Below are 23,074 nucleotides of genomic sequence, written 5' to 3'. Positions count from 1 at the left end.
TGAAGAATTGACCTTCCTTGCAAATACCTTCCTCTAAGCTTAATCTGCTGAGAAAAGCCCCAGGGTGGCTATTAAGGCCTCTGGGTGTTGACTCTAGGTAAGGAGCTAGGCATGGAGCCCAGGTGACCACAGAAGCCTATTAATGGGCTCTCTGGGTTTGGCAATCCCTCTGGGAAGTCTGAAGTTGTTTTGCTGATCTCTGATTTACCCCCTCAGCCGTCTCCCCTTTCCCCATTAATTTTCCCCACCCTACCCATTTCTCCCTAAATTCCCTTTTCCATTTCACTCATCAAAGCTCACTCTCTCAAGTCTTTTCCTCTGAGGCTCTGTATCTCTCGATTTCACTCTCTCAGCTTCCCAGGGAGCTCAGTGGTAAAGAATCTGCCAGCCTATGCAGGAGACACAGGAGACTTGGCTTGGGTCCCTGGGTTGGGAAGATCCCTTGGAGGAGGAAATGACAACCCACTCCAATATTCTTGTCTGGAAAATTCCATGGACAGATGAGCCTGGCTGGCTACAGTCCATGGGATTGCAAAGAGTCGGACACAACTCATCGCGACTGAGCACAGTCAGCTGACACATAGAGCTCTGGTCTTCTGTGCAGAGCTTTCTATGTGGCTCTCTGATGGGGCGGATCTCTGTAGGAAGGCGTGTGTCTCTGCAGGAGGGAGTGGAGGTGGGCAGGTGACGTTTAGAGACACCAGTGCTCACAGGTAGGAATGTAACTGCTGCTAAATTTTAGACTGAATGGCTTCTGTGGAAATGGAGGATTGAGATGGGGGAGATGAGGAAAGAGGGTAGGGAGGAAGAATGAATGTTTGAGGAGGTTGGAGTGGCCATGACCCACGGATGGGCCCATGAGCTGACTAGCACGGTGCTAGCCCTCCCCGAGACATCAGCTCCAGGAGAGCAGGGACTTCACCTGTGTGCTTTCTGGAGTCTCCTCGGGAGTTGAAGAGGGCCTGACAGGCAGCAAATGCCCGATATTTGTTGAACGAGTGAATGCTATTATTGTGAGACTGCTGTTACCTAAAACTGCCCTACAAGTACTTAAAAGTTTGTCAGTTGTTCAGTGTCTTTTAGTCGACAAATATTTAGGAGTGGCTGGAAATAGTTTGGGGAAGTAGAAATCACCCCATTAAAGTTGGCCTTGAAGGACAGACTCGGAGTTTTGCGGTGGAAGAAAAGGTTGCAGTAATTCTGGTTGCAGGGAGGGGGCATTTTAGGAGCCAGACTCGACGGGACTCTTCACAAGTTCTGCATCCGTCATCACAGCTCAGCTCCTTTCTAACTAGGCAAACTAGGGCAAGAGTCTCTTGTCGAATCGCTAAATTCTTCTCCTTGGCTGACTTATAAATGATCATTGTTGAGGCATTCAGACCTGAGGGCTTCTTTTTTTTCCTCCTCCATGCCAGTGACCCTAAACAGCATGTATATGCAGATAATCCTTTTTTTTTTTTTATCTCTCATCCACATTTGGGTACCCAACTATCTAACTGACCTCTTGATTTGGCTGTGTGCTCACCTTTTTTTTTTTTTAACAATCAAACTGGAACTCTTGATTTCATGTCCCATTTCTTTTTCTCAAAACCTGTTTCTACTCCAATCATCCTAGCTCAGTTCCTGGCCCTGCCATTCACCCAGAGGCTTAAGCTGGAAACCTCTTTTTAAAGATATTTTTTTATATGGGCTATTATTAAACTCTTTATTGTTAAAATATGGCTTCATTTCGTGTTTTGGTTTTATGGCCACAAGATACGTGGGATCTTAGGTCTCCAAGCAGGGATTGAACTCCTGGCCCCACTCCTGCATTGGAAGGCAAAGTCCTAACCACCAGACCATGAAGGAAGTCCCTAGAAAGCTCTTCAAAAATCCTCCTTTTTCCTCACTTTCCTCCACATCCATTAGCAAGTCACAAAGGCTCTGTCTGGAAAACAGCCCCTTCATCTCTTCACTGGTGTGCATTCCACCTGCTCCTGGAGCCCAACCCCGTCACCTCCTGCCCTGACTCTCAGTAGCTGCCCAACTGGTCTTCCAGGTTTACCTCTTGCACCCTTATCAGCCTTACATCACACTAATTGAAATTAAAATTTGAAATTTAATTTCAATTTGAAATTTTAATTCAGATTTCTCTTTGCACTGTTCTCATTCTATCCAGTGTTCCCATTGCATGGAATAAGCTCCAAATTCCTTGCCATTGTGCAGAGCATTTTCCATCTGCGGCCTCTTTCCACCTCACTCCCCTCAACTCCACTCCCTCTCCAGTTCCTGCTTGTTCAAAGCCTCTGCACTCAACTTTCCATCCTTTCTTGGTTGACTTCTTTCTCACCCTTAACCTCTCAGCTTAAATGTCACCTAGTTAGAGATGCCTTTTTTTTTCTTTTAAGGAAATTTTTCTTTTTTTAACTCCTTAGGTCTTTTTTAAACTTTATTGGAGTCGTTAATTAACAATGTTCTGTTACTTTCAGGTGTGAGTACATGCTAAGTCGCCTCAGTTGTGTCCGACTCTTTTCAACCCTTGGAATGTAGCCTGCCAGGCTCCTCTGTCCATGGGATTCTCCAGGCAAGAATACTGGAGTGGGTAGCCATTTCCTCCTCCAGGAGATCTTCCTAACTCAGGGATTAAACCCATATCTCCTGCATCTTCTTCATTACCGGTGGATTCTTGACCCACTGAGACATCTGGGAAACCCTAGTTTCAGGGGTACAGCAAACTGATTCAGTTATACGTGTACCTATTCTTTTCCAAATTCCTTTCATGTTTAGGTTGTTACATAATATTGAGCAGAGTTCTCTGTGCTATGCAGTAGGTCCTTGTTGGTTATCCATTTTAAATATATGCCTTTTAAAATCAACCCAAAGTAGTCCAACCCACCTATTACTTTCTCACACAAGACTCTACTGTTTACTTCTCAGGACTCTTCACAGTGTATAATTATTTTATTTGCTGACTTGGTTATCCCCAATTAGGATGTAAGTTACATAAGATCAAGGACCCTGTCTTACACAATGGAGGCTTTCAACCTCTTAGAAAAGTATCTGGTACAGTCTTGGCACTCAGTAAACATTTCCTGAATAGATGGATGAGATTCTGGGGGCCTCATTTTCTTTTCAAGTTTATTTATTTTTAATTTAAGGATAATTGCTTTATAGTATTGTATTTGTTTCTGCCATACTTCAACATGAATCAGCCGTAGGTATATGTATGTCCCCTCTCTTGAACCTCCTTCCCAGCTCCCTCCCCACCCCACCCCTCTAGGTGGTTACAGAGCCCTAGTTTGAGTTCCCTGAGTCATACAAAAATATGGAATGCTTCATGAATTTGCATAGGGGCCATGCTAGTTTTCTCTGTATCGTTCCAATTTTAGTATATGTGCTGCTGAAATGAGCATCCTCATTTTCTTATTCTGTGACCTGAAGGTAAAACATACAGCCCTGTTTCATAGAGTTGTTGTGAGGATTAAATATGAAAAAAATCCTAAGAGATCAATAAATGTTAGCCACTATTATAATTACTAATACTACTTCTAGTAATAGTCATACTAGTAGTGCCATTAGTCTTTCAACAGCCCTTATGAGGTAGTTAAAATTATCTAGAATTTACAAATAAGGAAATGAAGATCAGACATTCAAACAGCCTATGTTAAGATCACTTAGTATGCCTTAGAGCTTGAATTTTAAGAGTGAAGAGTTGGAAATGACTAAAGAGCTCATTTCTCAGTGATTAGAAGGAAGGTGTTTTTGATGGCATTACCAAGCTTTGGACAGAGGGACTCTAAAGGGAAGAGATATGTTATGCTGAGCAGGTGTCTGGATATCCAAGGTTTGATGCCTAATAAACTATTGGGGATAGAAGTCTCATTCATGTGAGAGGTCAGCAGTTTTAGATTTGTATATCCAACAATATAACCTCTCCATTGTGATCATAATACCATTATCTAAAAAGCTGCTCATTTAGTGTCGGCAGAAACACATATACACATTCTCCTTGAGGTCAAAAGAGAGTGCCAGCTCCTCAGATGGGCCTCTCGCTCTTACCTACCCCACCCTCTACTGGAATCCCCTTCCGTGTTTTCTAAGCCTAGATCCTTCCTCACAGCATCCCATATCCCTTTTGGAGGCTCACTTTGTGGGCCTCAAGCATTAACTTCAGGACCCAGAAGCAGGCCTTTGAGGTCTGATGTTGTATCATGCTTGGGTGATGTGAATTTTTTGGAATAAGAAAACAAAGTAGGATACCAAAAACTCTTTATCTTCTTACATTGATGTCTTTAAAAATAGCTAAAATTGGTCTAGCACTTATCATATGCCAGGGACTATTCTAAGTACTTTAGATGAATATATAAAATGTTTATTTTAGGGAATAAGGAAAAGAAGAGTGATGAATAGAAGAGACAGAACAAAGACTATAAGGCTGATGGATAAAGATGATGGATAAGGCATTGTTTTATGGCTCAGCTAGTAAAGAATCTGCCTGCAATGTGGGAGACCTGGGTTCAATCCCTGGTTTGAGAAGAACCCCTGGAGAAGAGAACTGGCTACCCACTCCACTTTCCATACATACACACATACAGGTCAAGAAACATATATAACCAGCATCCCAAAGACCCATCCTGTGCTCCCTCCCTTCCCTGAGACAGAGACCATCAGGCCCAAGTTTCTCATAACCTCCATGCTATTCTGCTTCTTTGGCAGCTTCAAACGCAAGAGCCATTGAATGTTAGGGACCTTGGGCATTGTCTAATCAACATGCCTCCCCCTTGTTTTGAGTTCAGAGGGGAAATGACTTGCTCAAGGTCACACAGAGTTACAGAATCTGAATCTCCCCTTTCATGGGGTCACAAAGAGTTGGACACAACTGAGTGACTTTCACATACTTTAGGGTCAAGCACTTCAAGGCAGAGATGGTCAACAGTCTCAAGTCTCTTAAATTGGGGGAAGAAAATTAGGTTCATATTTAACTTCACAAAAGTGTTTATGTAGAGAACTTAGAACTCAGATTACTAGCAAAATGAGGGAGGAAGTATAAACAGAAGCTATAGAGAGTCTTCCACACATTTGACAGCAAACAGAAGTAGGCAAGAGGCATGGTTGCTAGAGAAGACAGCAAGGTAAAGGGAAATATTTGCTCAATTTGAGAGACCTATAAATTTTGAAAGGTAGAATGCAAGAAGCAAAAGAAGTGGGAGAAGAGTGAAGATGTGGAAAGAGAGCGGAATGATGGGTGCAAAACACCCTTCAAAGAGACCAAACAAAGCTGAAGTTCTTAAGCTGGGATGCATCATGGAGTCTTAAAAACAATCAGTGCCTGGATCCCACCTCCAGAGCTTCTGATTTAACTGGTCTGGGAGTGCCTGGGCATCAAAACATGTAATATTTCCTAATTGATTCTAACATGCAGCCAAGTTGGGAACTGCTGATCCAGGACTCAGAGACTCTCTCCTCTTTGAATCTGAAAATAAGAACTAAGAAAATGATGTAAGGATAGATCATTTGAATTGAAGACAAGTTTAACTGATGAAACTCACACATGTTGGCTTGGATCATCTTAGTGAAAAAAAAAAAATTAAACAGGTGATTTGATTATCAGTGGAGCAGGGAGAAGGAAGTTTGAAGACAGAGGCTCCTCAAATAGCTACCATGAGGGGCACATGGAAGAGACTCCTGCAGCACAGGAGTGATGGACAACATGGAATAATGATGCTGTTGTGCCGGGGTATTTGTTGAGCCAGGATTTCACACAGATTGGTCCTCTTATAGCTGGGCTTCATAGACTGATGGAGATTAGAGAAAGCTGATGGAGGGTGATCCACGGGCTCAGGAAGGTCAAAGGAAGAAGTCAGTTGACCATAGAGTTCAGTGTTGGGCTATGGTTGGTTAGGAAACCAGCTGAGTAGATTTGGACAGTGGGAGAGAAAACCTGTAAGGTTGTGGTTAGAGAAAGGAACATTAGCAACTGAAATCCCAATTGGAAAATCATCCTTCAGGATCTATACCTCTTAGTGAGCATTAAAAATATTAAAAATGCAAGTATCATGTTTCCTGTACAATTCAAGGAGGCTTGGTGAGAGGAACAATAGACACAAATTCTCAGATCAATCATTAGACAGAGCTCTGCCAACAGCCAGTCCCTCTGTCCATCTTCGGGTCTCAGTATATACTAGGAAGAGGCTTACTATGATAACCTCTCAGGATTTGTATACCTGAATCACTACATCAGCTTGTCAGGTTGCTTAGCTACACATGTCACACAGTAATAAAAATATCTTTCCTTACCATGAGTTTCTTTCTGTGACTCCACCCCCCCCAACATTTTTTTTGATGTCTTCTCTCTCCTCCATACTCCCATCCCCCAAATGGTTGTCGTAATCTTGATTTTAGAAACAGGGCATCTTCAGGGGAAAAACCTCAAGGTTCCCATTTGTTTTCTAGCACTAAACTAGCAAAAAAATTTACTGGCAATTCGTTTAAAGAGGTGGAGCCTTATTAAAACCAAAAACAAGTGGCTCATGGGAAACCTTTTGTGCACTTAAGCATAACTCCTCATTTGTGTCAGCCAAAAGTTGTACTGACTTATATTGTCCTGCATTTTAACCAAATTCAAGTATCGCATAATCATCACCAGTTTCATAATTTTCTTCTTCTTGTTTTCTGTTACCAAAATGTTGAGTTTAAGGTAAAACTTCAACCTGTGAAGTGAGCAGGGCCAACTAGCCCTCAGCTGACCTGCTTGTTTCATTTGAAATGAAACTCACTTTTGCTCTTAATTCTTTCTCCTTCTCTCCTCTCCCCTGCTCACACCTATTACCTGGAAATGTCATTCAGGTCAGAGTTCTCAGATGCAATGTGGAATGGTTCTCATCTTCCAGACCAGGTGGCGATGTATTTGAAACTGCACAGTACTGTGGCTACAATGTTTAGACACAGGTGTGTAAGGGAGAAGCGTCTTATGACAGAATCTTATGTTTAAGGCAGCCTTCACAGAAATTTTGAGTTGCTTAGTTATAAGTGAGCTTGGTTATAAAAGTAGAATGTGAGTGTGTGCTTAGTCATTCAGTCATGTCCAGTTCTTTGCGACCCCAAGGACTATAGCCCACCAGGCTCCTCTGACCAGGGGGTTCTCCAGGCAAGAACACTGGAGTGGGTTGCCATCTCCTTCTCCAGGGTATTTTTCTGACCCAGGGATTGAACCCAAGTTTCCTGCATTGTGGGGGGATTCTTTACTGTCTGCCCATTATGTGGATATATATATACATCCATCCTACCGGTTTACAAATGAAATCTACTGAAATCAAAGAAAACTTTATTTAAAAGTTATGCTATTACTAGCAATAATAATCATAATGCTTTATACTGTTCACTGACTTCCACATACATTTAGTATTAGTTCTTCAGAACTGTGTGGGAGGGACTTCCCTGGTGGTCCAGTGGCTAAGACTCCATGCTCCCAACACAGAGGGGCCTGGGTTCGATCCCTGGTCAGGGAACTAGATCCCCCAACTAAAAAAAGATCTTGTATAATACAACTAAGGATCCCTCAAGCCTCCAGAAAGATCAAAGATCCCGAGTGCCACAACTAAGACCCAGTGCAAATAAATAAATATAAAAAGAACTGTGCGGGAGGTGGTTGAACATTCATTCACTCATTCATTCAAGCCAACTGTCCTATCTTGTGAGAGGGGCAAAAGTCCAAACAGCCACTTTGAGCTAAATGGACAGAGAGTTTGAGGAATGGCCAGGTACTTGCAGAGGCTGATTGCCTCCTAGGACTCAGAGGTCAAGAAGTGATGCACAAGGCATGCAGGAGGCTCTCATTATTTATGCAAATGATTCACACTAGAGTGAACAGCATGAGATTTACCAAAACCTGAGAGCTGGGAAGGAAGGATGCTATTTTAGAGCCAAGTCACCAGGTGGACATCACTGGGATTCATGTTTGGCAGCCCACTGGAACAACAGATTCTGACCTTGTCAAGGAGAAGGATTCATGCTCAGCCACACAATATCTTGGGGACTCCCCTTTCCCCATGTAGTTGCTGTCTTCTTTGTATCCACTAACTGAGAAATCAGTCAGCCAGTCAGTCATTCAGTGCTCAGTCACTCAGTTGTATGAGACTCTTTGTGACCCTCTGGACTGTAGCCCACCAGACTCCTCTGTCCACAGAATTTTCCAGGCAAGAATACTGGAAAACTGTGTAACCATGTTGTTCTCCAGGGGATCTCCCTGACCCAAGGAATGAACCTGACCCCAGGATTGAACACAAGGATTGACCCAAGGACTGAACCTTGGGTCAAGGAGAGTCTCCCACATCTGCATTGGCAGGCAGATTCTTACCACTGCATCATCTGGGAAGCAATTGAGAAGCACATAAAGATAAAAACCAACTAGGAATCACTAAAATGCATTGTCTTATTCCATTCCAGCTGCTATAACAGAATACACAGACTGGGTGCCTTAAATCACAAACATTTATTTCTCTCAGCTCTTGAGACTACAAGTCTGAGATCAGGGTACCCACATGGTCTGGTTCTTAATGAAGTACTTCCTCTTAAATGTCCTGTCATCTGGCAGAGAAAGAGGGAAAAAGAACTAACTGTCTTCCTCTTTAAGGATGCTAATCCCATCATGGGGCTCCACCCTTAGACCTAATTACCCCCCAAAGGCCTCACCTCCAAATACCATCACCTTTGGGCTTCAACCTATGGATGGGAGGAGGGGGACATAAACCTTCAGTTCACAGCATGCACCATCCCCCATTCCCTCACAAGCCCATCCCCTTGCCTGTTCTCCCAGGCCCTAACTGGAGACTGCTTCCTGCTTGCCCAATGACCATGGGCCAGCTCTGATCCTGGCAGACAGCCACCTTCTCTGACATCCAGTGGGATGCGAACACACTTTCTCCAGCAAGGCCTGAACCTGTTCTTCCAAGCTGTCTTCCCATGGGTCCTCCTTCTTAGTCCTATGGTACCCTTTAAAGTTCCTTTTATATCTTTGCAGTTACTCTTCTATCATAGTTTAATAACTCTGTAATAAGCATCCCCTGTTTTACGTTACTGTGTAGTTTCTATCTCTTGGTTGAACCAACATTAACACAAGTTCATTTGAAAAAGTAATGACACATACATGCATGAGATAATCAATCCACAAACAATAGCTGGAATAGAAAAGAATTCCTAACTTTCTCACAACCTCTATCTATAATCTTCCAGGTGTCCACAGTCAGTGGGTTGGGAGATCTTGGGCTAGAACTTCAGATTGGCAGAAACAAAAGCAGAATCCCTGACATGGAAACGGAGCTATTCAGAGAATGACATGAATGCCCTGGGGTGGGGTAGGGAAGCTTCGAGTGTTAGGGAACCATGTTGATGTTCATGGTCAGCCCTGCCTCCTCCTCTTGATCCAGAATCTATGAACATCATAAAGATGAAATGTGTCTTGGATTGAAGAGGTGGGGAGAAGGGAACTGGGTCTGCTCTGTCAGGATGAGTTCAGACCCTGGACTGGGATGGAGCCTACAGGTTGGGGAGAAGAGGCAACAGGAAACCTAATAGTGAAAATCTGAGGCAGGCTGGGGATAAAAGGGCAGAGCTGACATCAGCCATCTGTCAAGCACCTGATTGACAGGTGAACCTCTAAAGGAGGGGGTAGCAGGCAAACTGCTGGAGGGCACTCAGTGTACCAGTGGGGCAAGCATCACTGGGAAACAGGTCCTCTGACTCCTAAATAGGATTCCTGTTTATCACACTGCTCATCCCAACAGGACTTACTGTCAGGGGCAGAACAGACGGTTTCCATCATTTCCGATCTTCTGGAACAGACTAAATAGCATTGAAATCATCTTTTTTCAGAAGATATTTATGGAATTTGCCTTTCAAAATATCCAGATCTGGCTTTAGGAGGATTAGAGTTAAGGAAATATTTTAAATTCCTCTTCGGTTTTCCACCTGATTGATTTGGTGAGGTTTTTTAAAGCCGTTCCCTGAGTCAATTTTGGTAATTTAAAATTCCTAAAAAAGACTACTGCTTTTATCAAAATATTCAATTTCTTTATTAGTGTTATGAAGAATATTTAATTTCTAAAGTGAAAGTTGCTCAGTTGTATCCAACTTTTGCAGGCTCTATACAGTCCATGGAATTCTCCAGTCCAGAATACTGGAGTGGGTAGCTGGTCCCCAGGGGATCTTCCCAACCCAGGTCTCTCACATTGCAGGGAAATTCTTTACAAGCAGGGCCACTCGGGAAGCCCAAGAATACTGGAGTGGGTAGCCTATCCCTTCTCCAGCGAATCTTTCTGACCCAGGAATCAAACTGGTGTCTCCTACATTGTAGGCGGATTCTTTACCAGCTGGGCTACCAGGGAATCCCATTTAATTTCTAAGTATCCTCTATATCATCTATGGTTAAAACCCAGTTCCCAAACTAAATGATGTTATTGTGTTTTTCTCCTTTTCTTCATGGTCACAGATGCCAAGGATTTGCTTACTCAATATCTTTTCATAGAACCACCTCTGTATTTTCCATGCCAATTCTATTATCCATTTCTTTCTTTCTCCTTTTTTTAATTTAATAGGAGAAGTGTTACAGGGAATCTCAGGTGCAGAGATATGAGTTAATCATACTTCCTTCTATGTGACTCACTTTTACAATTGTTCTGTACTAGACTCTCTATTTCAGTTCTTTTATTTATTTTCTACTTTACTGTAACCCATACTCTCATTCCTTTCCTCTAAATAGACTTCTGCCAGTTCTCAGATCAGTATCTTTTCTAGAAAAATGTAGTGTCTTTTTAAACTTATTTTAGCCTGTAATTTTGGAACTATTCATATTGCATGTTTCTATTAATTTCTTATTGCTGCCATAACAAATTATTTCAAACTCAGTGGCTTGAAACAACAAAATCATCATTTTACTGTCCTGGAGATCAGGAGTTCAAAGTTAACATAAGCTACCACCTAAAGTCACTGGTCTAAAATCAAGGGGTTGCCAGGGTTGGTTTTTTTTCCCCAAAGGTTCTGAGAGAAGAATCTTGTTCCGTTGACTTTTTCAGTCTCTAGAGGCCACAGAGGTTCAGGACTCCTTCCTTGCTTCTCTCCAATCTCTTGCTTCCTTCATCACATCTGCTCCTGACTGTGAGCCCACTGCCTCCCTCTGATAAGGACTCCTGTTACTGCACTGGCCCACCTGGTTAATGCAGGCTACTCTCCCTCCATTAACATTACTTGATCACATTTGCACAGGTTCTGGGGATTAGAACGTGGCCATCCTCAGAGGCCCATTTTTCAGCCTACAACAGTGCTCATCTAATTCATTCTTCTAAGTGCTGTGTAGTACTCATGGCATACATGCACATCCTTCACCTATCCGTGCTCCTAGAGATGGACACCTCCTACTATTTACATCTCTTCAATAAATATACGCTAACAAGTCCCCTGAAGAATCTGTGTGAGATTTCTCAAGGCTCTATAGAGGGACAAGGAGGGTGAAAGGAGCTGATACAAACTACCAACCCCTATCCTCTGGAACGGTAGAGTCTAGAAAGGTATCAATACAAATCCCATGTAAAGACTTAAATTTTTATTTTATGTATTTGTGAGTGCGCTGTCTTTGTGGCTGCACACAGGCTTTCTCTAGTTGCAGCAAGTGGGGGCTACGCTCTAGTTGTGGCACGTGAGCTTCTCACGGCAGTGGCTTCTCTTGTGGAAGCACAGAGCCTAGGGCACAGGTTCAGTAGTTGTGGCACAGGCTTAGACGCCCTGTGGTCTGTGGGAACCTCCCAGGGATCGAACCTGTGTCCCCGGCATTGGCAGGCAGACTGTTAACACTAGATCACCAGGGAAGTCCCCCACGCAGAGATTTTTGCCAATTCCACCTTGGTAGGAGACTTGAAAACAATTTTCCCTACCGGACAAAAATTTCATGCCATAGCCCTGAGTCATACCCAGAAGTGTCACTGACTGCAGTGTGCAGACAGGCCATTTCTCCAAAATGTCTATTGCTCTCCACCTGCGGTGCAAGGAGTTTCTTATTTCCCACACATCCCTGCTAACACTTAGTAATACCTATGTAAGGTCAGGGCAGTCAAGATGGCTGTTCTCTTGCTCTCTGAACATCTCCTGCTCCAGCAGACCCTGCTTGCCTATCCAATACTCTTGGTTATAGAGCTTAATTAGTCACTGCCTTCCTGCTTGCCCCATGCCCCAGCTACTGGTTTTCCTGGTAATTGATGAGCTAATCTGGTGTCAATTCCACCTTAGAGGGAGCCTCCCCCGCCCTCCCCCCCCACACAGGTATCGAAGATGGCTGTCATTTTTTGCTTGCTGTCTGCTGGTCAATTGATGTCTGCTGGGATTTCAATCCAGGATCCTTTTGCTCAGGACATGTAAGATTCCCCTGTCCAATAAACTGTTGATATCTCTGTTGCTGTCTCTGGGTTCTTTCTCTGGTCATAAGGTTGGGCAACCGTAGGCTTGCAAGTCTGCAGGGTGCGGCCCAACAACCTGATTTTCTAATAATTTACTATTTTACGGGAGTTAATGTATTCTCATTATTGTCATCAAGTTTCTATAATAATTAGTGAGGTTGACCATCTGTTGATATACTTGTTATCGGTTCTGCTTTTTACTACTAGGAATCTTCACTCATTTTCTTCCAGGGTATTTCATTTGTGGTGGTGGTTGATATTCTTGTTTTTATCCATTTTCTGAAATTCGTTGTTTTCTTGAGTCATTACTTGTCAGTTATAAATACTGCAAATACCTTCTCTCAATATATTATGCATCTCAGCTTTTCTATGTTGCCTTTTATTTAACAGAAATCTTTAATTTTGACATAGTCAAACTCACTAACTTTTTACCTTAGCATACAAGTACTTGCTTTCTAACTCCTTAATTTTTACATTTATTTTCATTTCTTCCTTCTTTTTATTATTTCTTTACTTTTTTTTCTCTAGAATATTGAGCTAGATGCCTACATAATTTTCATCTTTCAGTTTTTAATCAGTGAATATTGGTTAATATTCCTTTGGTGAGAGATGTTTTTGAATTTGACAAATTTTAAATAAAATTTTATTGTATTTTGCTTCAATCTTTATCCAAATATTTTTCTGCTTTGAGCTATTCCCCATCTACTACTTTGCAGATGTTAGGTGCATTTCCATAGTTATATTTTATTATAATGGGACTAAAATAAATATATCACTGGAATATTACAAAAATATATTACTGGAAATTGCAATCTTCATGTCATAAAGAGGAAAAGTAGAGTATCCAATAGCAAGTGAAAAAAAATTGGAAGTACAAGTCAAGCCCAGCCATTTCTTCCTATCGTACTTTCACTTTCTTTTTCTAAGTTGTTAAATTTTAAAACTTGAGATTGAAGTGTTGGTTTTACTTTGTATGATAATGATTTGTGGAAACACTTAAAATCATTTTATATAGAAACAGTAAGATTAGAAAAAGGAAATTGAAAGTCATTTTTCAAGCTTAATGTTATACAATTTTTTAATCATTGCAGGGAGAATAAGCTCATTTATACAGAACACGTATTTCAGCCAATGCAGCAGATACAAACTGCAGCTTTAAGGAAACAAAAGAAATATAGATGCTGAACTATATTTTGTTCATTTGTTCAACAAATATTAAAGACCCATCATGTGCCACTGTTCTGATCTCTGGGAATACAGCAGTTGATAGAGTAGGTAAGATCTACATTCGAATGGAGCTTTGACGTGAGAAATGCTGTAATAAAGAAACAAACAGGTAAATAAAGTAATTTTAGTTCAGGTATTTCCCAGGAAAAAGATAAAACGTGGTGGCCTGTGAACCAACAACTTACGGATAAGAAGCAGCCTTCCCTCCACACAGAGACGAACCTGGGCGGAGCCACAGCAAATGCCCATGAGCCCGTAATGACCTGCTCTTTATCCAGAACGCAACAAGAACTTGGCACGTTAGCATGGACAGCTAGGAATGAGAAAAACTGTTCCACAGGCTTGTTCATCACAAAATTCATTACACAAACAGGATTGACTGTTACACTCTTCTGTCACAATAAGAGATGCAACAGGGAGAGGTAATGTTTTTGCAGGAAAACTAAAGTGTCTATGGATTGTTTTGTTTTTGGAGGGTGTGGAGAAAAAAGTAGTCCGGATAGCCAATAGAATAGACTTCTCAGAGATGTCAGCCACTTCTCAGGGCTGTTGGAAGGGTAACCACAAACCAGCTCTCAACACAGGAATTCAAACATCCCCATACTGCATGTTTCTTCTACCCCAAACTTTTCATCTATCAGCAGAGTTCCTTCTCAGTTATTCCCCCTCCAATTTCCAGCCCAGCTAGCTCTAGGCTTTCACATTCCTAGTCTTTCCCCAGGCATCTAAATCTCTTTATTTCTTACCCAAAGAGTGTATTTCCACCCAATCCAACATCCTCTGAACTCCTAGGCTTACATCTCAGTTCAGTCACTCAGTCGTGTCCAACTCTTTGTGACCCCCTGAATCGCAGCACACCAGGCCTCCCTGTCTATCAACTGACTCCTGGAGTTTACTCAAACTCCTGTCCATCGAGTCGACGATGCCATCCAACCATCCTCTGTCGTCCCCTTCTCCTCCTGCCCCCAATCCCTCCCAGTATCAGGGTCTTTTCCAATAAGTCAACTCTTCCCCTGAGGTGGCCAAAGTATTAGAGTTTCAGCTTCAGTGTCAGTCCTTCCAATGAATACCCAAAACTAATCTCCTTTAGGATGGACTAGCTGGATCTCCTTGCAGTCCAAGGGACTCTCAAGAGTTTTCTCCAACACCACAGTTCAAAAGCATCAATTCTTCGGCACTCAGCTTTCTTTATAGTCCAACTCTCACATCCTTACATGACCACTGGAAAAACCATAGCCTTGACTAAATGGACCTTTGTTGGCAAAGTAATGTCTCTGCTTTTTAATTTGCTATCTAAGTTGGTTATAACTTTCCTTCCAAGGAGTAAGCGTCTTTTAATTTCATGGCTGCAATCACCATCTGCCGTGATTTTGGAGCCCCAAAAAATAAAGTCTGACACTGTTTCCACTGTTTCCCCATCTATTTGCCATGAAGTGATGGGACCGGATGCCATGATCTTAGTTTTCTGAATGTTGAGCTTTAAGGCAACTTTTTCACTCTCCTCTTTCACTTTCAAGAGGCTCTTTAGTTCTTCTTCACTTTCTGCGTAAGGGTGGTGTCATCTGCATATCTGAGGTGAGTGATATTTCTCCCGGCAATCTTGATTCCAGCTTGTGCTTCCTCCAGCCCAGCCTTTCTCATGATGTACTCTGCATATAAGTTAAATAAGCAGGGTGACAATATACAGCCTTGACGTGCTCCTTTTCCTATTTGGAACCAGTCTGTTGTTCCATGTCCAGTTCTAACTGTTGCTTCCTGACTTGATACAGATTTCTCAAGAGGCCGGTCAGGTGGTCTGGTATTCCCATCTCTTTCAGACTTTTCCACAGTTTATTGTGATCCACACAGTCAAAGGCTTTGGCATAGTCAATAAAGCAGAAGTAGATGTTTTTCTGGAACGCTCTTGCTTTTTCTATGATCCAGCAGATGTTGGCAATTTGATCTCTGGTTCGTCTGCCTTTTCTAGAACCAGCTTGAACATTTGGAAGTTCACGGTTCACGTATTGCTGAAGCCTGGCTTGGAGAATTTTGAGCATTACTTCACTAGCGTGTGAGATGAATGCAATTGGCTCACATCTAAACCTCAGCAAAAGAGACAGCCGCTTCAGATACTAAGGCCACCCACTAGAAGGCAATGACAAGTTATGAGAACAAAACCCTTTCTCACTTTTACCTCCTATTGTGCTTTGGCATTGTATTTTCAGTAACAACTGGTGTGTGTGTGTGTTTCAGGTTTTAGAAGCTCTATAGCCAGCATGTGATACAGTAACTTCATGGTACTGACAAGTGTCTGTACAAATTGTTAAACTCTTCTGATTATATTATATTGTAGCTTTCCTTGACCGAGAGGCTTCCCTGGTTGCTCAGACAATGAAGAATCTGCCTGCAATGCAAGAGACCTGGATTTGATCCCTGTGTCAGAAAGATCCCTTGGAGAAGGGAATGGCAACCCACTCCAGTATTCTTGTCTGAAGAATTCCATGGGCAGAGGAGCCTGGTCTTATATATAGTCCATGAGGTCACAAAGAGTCGGAAAAGACTGAGTGACTATCACACTTTCCTTGATTGACCTTATAAGTTATTTAATTGCAATATATAGTTTGTCTCATAGTGCTTCTTAATTTAAGACAATTAGTCTGAAGATAAGATGGAAGAGAAAAATATATTTACCATAGCATCTAAAAAGTAAAATACTTAAGAAAAAAGTTTTAAATGTGCAACTTGATGTGAGAAACTTTTAAAGCCCTCCTGAAGACCTCAAGGGATTTAAAGCATACTGCCCCAAAATATGCCACTCTAATGTAAGAATTATTTTGAGTTAAAGACAGATAAAAAGCAGCAAACACACACAAACTTTCTTGCTTTTCCTTCCTCTATTAAGAAGGAGAGAATAATTTTTAATCAGTAGTTGCTCAGTCATGTCCGGCTCTTTGTGACCCCATGAACTGCAGCACACCAGGCTTCCCTGCCCACCACCAACTCTCAGAGTTTGCTCAAACTCATGTCCATCGAGTCGCTGTTGCCATCCAACTATCTCATCCTCTGTCGTCATCCCCTTCTTCTCCTGCCTTCAATCTTTCCCAGAATCAGTGTCTTTTCCAATGAGTCAGTTCTTTGCCTCAAGTGGCCAAAGTATTAGAGTTTCAGCTTCAGCATCTTATCAACCCAGAGAAATCTGCATAACAAACCTTTCTAACTAGTCCTTATCTTCAATTAGTTTCACCCACAGTTTACCACCCCTTAGAAGCCTAAACCCCTTATCCTTTGTCACTTTTTAGCAAATTTCTTGTCCTTTTGCTAAGATGCTACATAAGCCCCAGTTCTAACCACTGCTTTGAATTATTCATCACTGAAGTTTCTCCTGTGATTAGCTCAGCATTTGGTAATCAAGTGTTTTCTCTCATTATTCATTTGTTACTCTAATTTGCAGGGCCCCTGCTGAAGAACATACATGTTAGAGGGGAAGTTTTTCCTCCCCTATAACTTCAATGTATATAAAGACATAATCTTATATATCATGAATGGAAAGACTCAGTAACAAAAAGGTGCCAATTGTCCCAATGTTAACTTCTAAATATAGCATTATCCACTTAAAATAACACCATAAAGTTCATGTGGGAAAATAAATTTAAATAGCTAGAAAAACTAAAAGAAAAAAAGGAATGTGGGAGAGTCAGTTTACCAGATATTTAAAACAAACCACAGAATCTTAATAACTACATGTCTGGTATATAAATAGAAAGACCTGTGAATTAGAAGAAAATTTCAAAAATTTTCAGTACAAACACATTCGGTAATATAGTATATGATAAAGATGACATTTATATCAATAAAGATGGATCTTTAGATTAACAGAACTGATTGTCCACATAAAGAAAAGATAAAATAAAATTAGATCTGTACCTCACATTATACATAAGGATAAACCTTCAATTATAGCAAGTATTTAAAAACAAAAGTTTTTAAAAATTGTGAAAGGTAATATAAGTGAATTCCTTGCTAACTCTGGAGGAATTCAGTCCCTTACATGACTGAAAATCCATGTCATAAAATTAAAGAAGATAAATTACATATGTATTTTTAAATCCATTAACATAGTAAATATGCCATAAGCAAGGTAAATGATAAACTGGAGAAAAATTGCATATCATATGATGAATACCACTCTCCTGAATAGATAATAAACTCCTAAGGCACTCCCAGAAATCAAGAAGACTAGGAAGAAGCCAAGAGAAAAACAGGTAGTCTATGCCATACCACCCTGGATGCACCGATCTCATCCAATGAAAAAGCAGGCAAAGTACATAAAAGACATTTCATAGAGAAAGAAATATTCATAGCTAAAGTGAAAGTGAAGTCGCTCTGTCGTGTCCAACTCTTTGCGACCCCATGGACGGTAGCCTACCAGGCTCCGCAGTCCATGGGATTTTCCAGGCAAGAATACTGGAGTGGGCTGCCATTTCCTTCTCCACGGGATCTTCCCAACCCAGGGATTGAACCCGGGTCTCCTGCATTGCAGACAGACGCTTTACCGTCTGAGCCATTAGAGAAGCCCCATTCATGGCTAAATGGGTTACAAATTCATATGAGAAATATAAATAAAAATGGCATTCCTTTACCACGAAGGGGGGAATGATGCAGGCCTGTGCAGGAGAATCTGGTGATATCTGCCTAAATTATGGGTTCAGTGGCCCTTGAATCTGGCAATCCCACATCTGGGCTTTTTTCCAACACTTATATCTGCACACATAGTAAGTGAAAGTGTACAAGACTATTTATTGCGAGAGGGCTTGGATGGGACCCAAATAAAACATGGCATATTTACAAAAATTGATCCTATACAGCTGTGAAAAAAACCAAAATGAGCGCCTTTTCTGTACCAACGTACAGAGGTGTTCAGGGTGTCTTGTTAAGCGGAGAAAACAATGTGCAAAGCTCAGTACAATGTGGGCTGCATTTTTGTGTCATAAAATGAGGAGGGTGGGAATAGTATGTTCTGTCCTTACCTGTCAGCATCTGCAAAAAGAAATACTGGAAAGATAAATAAGCCAACAAACCAAAAGGAGTAAGAAGAGTAGGAAGTGAGAGAGGACAGGATGGATGGGAAGGGATGAGGGTGAAGTAGACTTCTTCCTGTGTGCCTTTTATATCATTTTGATTTTGAACTGTCAATGGGTTACTAACTTGGAAAAAATACAGTGTTCTTTGAAATAAGAGGTTATTTTCATTTCAAATGAGACAAACAACATGGTCTTGAATGCAAACAAGACAGTTTTTTGGTTTCCATACTTTACAACATGACTGTTTTTTCTTTATGGTATAAGTCATGGTGGATATTTACATCTAACCTCAAAATATCTCCCTCCTTGCACATTCACACCCTCACACTGTGTCCCCACCAGTCCCTCTTCCCACCCACCATGTCCCCCTTGAGTGAATGAGGGCCTTCACCTCCAAGCCTCTGACACCAGCTATGTTTGTTTCATCAGATTTATGTGCCATTTGCAGAAAGCTGAATCCAAAGCGTTAAAAGCCATCATCCCACATATGTCCAGGATATAATTTAAAAAAGAAAAGAAAGCTGCCACAAAACTAAAATACTTTGATAATGACAATAAAATTGTGAAGTGAGGGTTGTCCTTTATCGGCTTCTATCTCCCTTTCTAAGGACCACCTTCCACACTGTGCTGAACTCTTCCCTGGGATGCTCAGTTCCCACCTGTTACCCAAAACCTTCCTACGATTAGTAAGAAGAGCTCCTTATGTGTTGGGGACACATAAGGTAGCTGTTATTTATCATGTATTCATTTATTCTCTCCCTGCCTATTCCAGCTAGTGCTTTAGAAAGCAGGCAGGATTACTTTCTGGGGTTTGGGGGTTTTTTTAATGGAAATAGAACCGAGAGAAATAAATAACTTCCCAATATCCCAAGAACTGCAAGTAGCAAAATCAGGATTGGAATCTAGGTTCATCTCATGCCTCAACTTGCTCCTCTTGCCTGACCCATGTACACACTCACCCCGTATTTTCCTCCTGGAGCAAGTAAGGTCCCTCCCTCTCTCCCTCCCCCTCCCTCCTTTCCCCTTCCTCCCTCCCCCTCCCTCCCCCTCCCTCTCCCTCCTGCCTGTCCAATATTCCTAGGGAGTTACTAAATGTGCTCCAGTCATAAGGGCTAGTAAAGTTGTAATAACAGCCTGTCCTACATAAGAGGTAAGGTTCACTGAGCACTTACTGTGTGATAGTCACTAAGTAAAATGGTTTACTATTGCAATACTGTGCTTACCAGATTTTTAAGAAGTAGGCATTACTATTACTTTCATTTTACAGATGAAGACATCTAGGCTTAGAGGGCAGAGTGTTCCCAGGTTATGGTTAAGAAAAGGCAGAGCCTGGATGGGACCAGGCAGCAAATTGTGAACCTGGTCCTTGACCATCACACAGGTCTGCATCCCCCATTCATCCCTCCAAAGACACCTGTAGCTAAAGACAACAGTCTTGGAAAGCTCAAAAATCACAAGAAATAAATCTGAATTAGTGAGCTCCCAATGTCTAGCTGCATTGGAAAAGGATATGGCAACCCACTCCAGTGTTCTTGCCTGGAGAATTCCAGGGACGGGGGAGCCTGGTGGGCTGCCGTCTATGGGGTCGCACAGAGTCGGACACGACTGAAGCGACTTCGCAGCAGCAGCAGCAGTGTCTAGCTGGGAGATATTTGGTGCTTGAAGGAGCTTTCTTAAGGACTTTCCCAGGTCTTTCAAATATGCATATTTCCTCTGTAGCCTAGGCTTGGCTGCCCTGAAATCAACCCAGGTTGAGTTTTTATAGTGAATCTAAAGAAAACTATCTTTCTCCTTTAGATGTCATGGGATTCACGGTATATGCCTTCAAAGAAACTATAACCACAGTTCAACAACTTGTATCCCTGCAATATCTGGTCAGTCGGCAGCTTCCAGGGCCATTTAGTCTCATATTTCATCAACAAACCTCTTTTTTTCCAGCTCTAAGTGCAGCTTTCCCTTAGAGAGAGAAGCTAGAAATGCATTCTCAGGCAAGCATTTTCTCAAGAATGTTCAGGAATCTTTTAGTCCATAAGATGCTTTGGTCCCTTCCCAAAGTGTGAGTTAAATCATTTGGGGAAAAGCTTTCAATGGACGGACACCACACACGCCTTTTTTTCTCACTGGAACTTAACCACACTTACCTCACACAAGAAAGGAAGGAGTGGTAGGAGAATCCTTTATGTCCTCTATTTCTCTTCCTCCATTTCAAACTAGAGTTGGTCTCCACCATCAAAAGAACAGAGGGATAACCACTGAAATGCAAAGAGAAAAAAAATATTCATTCTCTGCTGTTGTGATTCAAAAGGCCCAGCCATAAATATATTGTTAAAAGTAGTTACCCTCCTTATAAGCAACTACTGTTATTTGAAGGGTCATTTTGACTGTATACTATATTTACCTTTTCCCTGAGCTACCAGGGAAGCCCTTACCTTTCTGAAGTTTCTTTATTTGATTTGGTTTTTTGGCTGTGGCATGCAGGATCTTAGTTCCCTAACTAGGGATCGAACCAGTGCCCCTTGCAGTGCAAGCAAGAGACTCCTTAACCACTGGACCACCAGGGAAGTCTCTCAAGTCTCTTTAGAGCAAACCATTCTCCTAGTTTTATTGTTTATATAGTACCTACTTGTTTACATATCATCTATGGCTGCTTTCATGCATAGAGTTGAGTAATTGGAACAGACACCACATGGCTCACAAAGTCAGAGATATTTCCTATCCGGCCCTTCACCCAGAAAAGTTGGGCAATCCCTGCTTTGGAATGTCACCCTCTTCAAGACATAACGCTTAGTGGTTAAGGGTTTTATACTGGAGTCAAAGCAAGAATTCCAATGAGAATTCAGTGCCACAGCTTTGCTGGCTGTTCTAAATGTCAGCTTTTTCATCTCTAGAACAATATCTACAAGAACAACATTGGCTCGTGGGGTTGTGAGGATTCTGTGAACTATCCACCACATGTAAAGCACAAACCATAATACTTGGGGCTTCAAAGATGGCATAATGGTAAAGGATCTGCCTGTCAAGCTGGAGACATGGGTTTGATCCCTTGGTTGGGAAGATCCCTGGAAAAGGAAATGACAACTCATGCCAGTATTCTTGCCTGGGAAATCCCATGGACAGAGGAGCCAGGCAGGCCGCAGTCCACGGGGTCACAAAGAGTCAGATATGTCTTAATGACTGATCACAACAATTAGTAATACCAAGAATCTTTTCATGTGCTTGTTGGCTATTTGGCTATAGTATTTGAAGCAAGTTCTCAAGAAGATACACTATTATTATCAATATTATAATGGAGATGATGATTGACATTTTGGCTAAGATTTACAGGCCTGCAAGCATAATTAATAATCTGAGAAGACTTTTTAGGGGTAGAAACTTCTTCTTGGTTTATCATTTCTTAAAGTCCTATGACCAGAGAATGGCTTGTCAGTGCTCACTGGAGACCCTCCGGAGACATCAGGCGTTAGAATGAAGAGCCTGTCTTCCTCCAGTCCCTGCCTTCCTCCTCCTTCCTCACCTCCCTTTCATCTCTCACCTCTCACTCTTTCCTTCTGTGGTCTGGCTCTGCCTGTGAACTGCTTAATGTTTCAAGTGCAGTGTTTCCTCCCCCCTCATTTCCAGCAAACTGTACTTGTCCTGCCACTCAATAAGTTGGGGCTTCAACTCCCAGCTCATTGAAAGCCAGCTGATGGGATAGATGAGCTAGTCTTGCTAACATATGAGTACCTGAGGTTACCTCTTAGCACTCCAATAAGGTCTTTTGGACCTGTAATGCCTTACCCAAAGCAACTATTCTAATCAGTCTGGGAACTGCAGGCACTCAGGCAGCCAGCTAAGGAAGAGTTGTTAGGGCCAGAGATCATTTGGCACTCTTCCAACTCACAATGTATAACTGTCTATAAATAAAATGCACGCTAAGTCGCTTCAGTCGTGTCCAACCAACTCTTTGCAACCCTGTGGACCATATCCCACCAGGCCCCTCTGTCCTTGGGAGTCTCCAGGCAGGAATACTGGTGTGAGTTGTTGTGTTCTCCTCCAAGGGATCTTTCCAACCCAGGGATCAAACCCACACCTCATAGCTCTCCTGCACTGGCTGGCAAATCCTTTATCATTAGCACCACCTGGGACGCCCTCACCAGGGAGCAAACCCATGCCCCCTGCATTGGAAGGGCAGAGTCTTAACCACTGAACTACCAGGGAATTCTAAATCAAATGAGTCTAGGATAATTGATAAAGGAATACTTGGGCATTTGTTCTGGTTAGCACAGGTAGGGAAAAGATCTGGAAACAAACACTCATCCTCTTACAGGTGCTAATGACACTTCATCAAGCCCCCCTGAGTTGGATCACTAGCTTCATCATTACTTC

General features: G+C 42.0%; 1 pseudogene; it reads right to left on the bottom strand.

Moving 5' to 3' along the window:
• Nucleotides 1-3,298: 3,298 nt before the first annotated feature.
• LOC139033069 (U6 spliceosomal RNA) lies at nucleotides 3,299-3,392 on the bottom strand (annotated as a pseudogene).
• Nucleotides 3,393-23,074: the final 19,682 nt, after the last annotated feature.

The sequence above is a fragment of the Odocoileus virginianus genome, chromosome 34 (assembly GCF_023699985.2).
Source record: "Odocoileus virginianus isolate 20LAN1187 ecotype Illinois chromosome 34, Ovbor_1.2, whole genome shotgun sequence".
NCBI lineage: Eukaryota > Metazoa > Chordata > Mammalia > Artiodactyla > Cervidae > Odocoileus > Odocoileus virginianus.
Note: the sequence above shows the minus strand (reverse complement) of the source record. Positions and strands in the feature narration are given on the sequence as shown.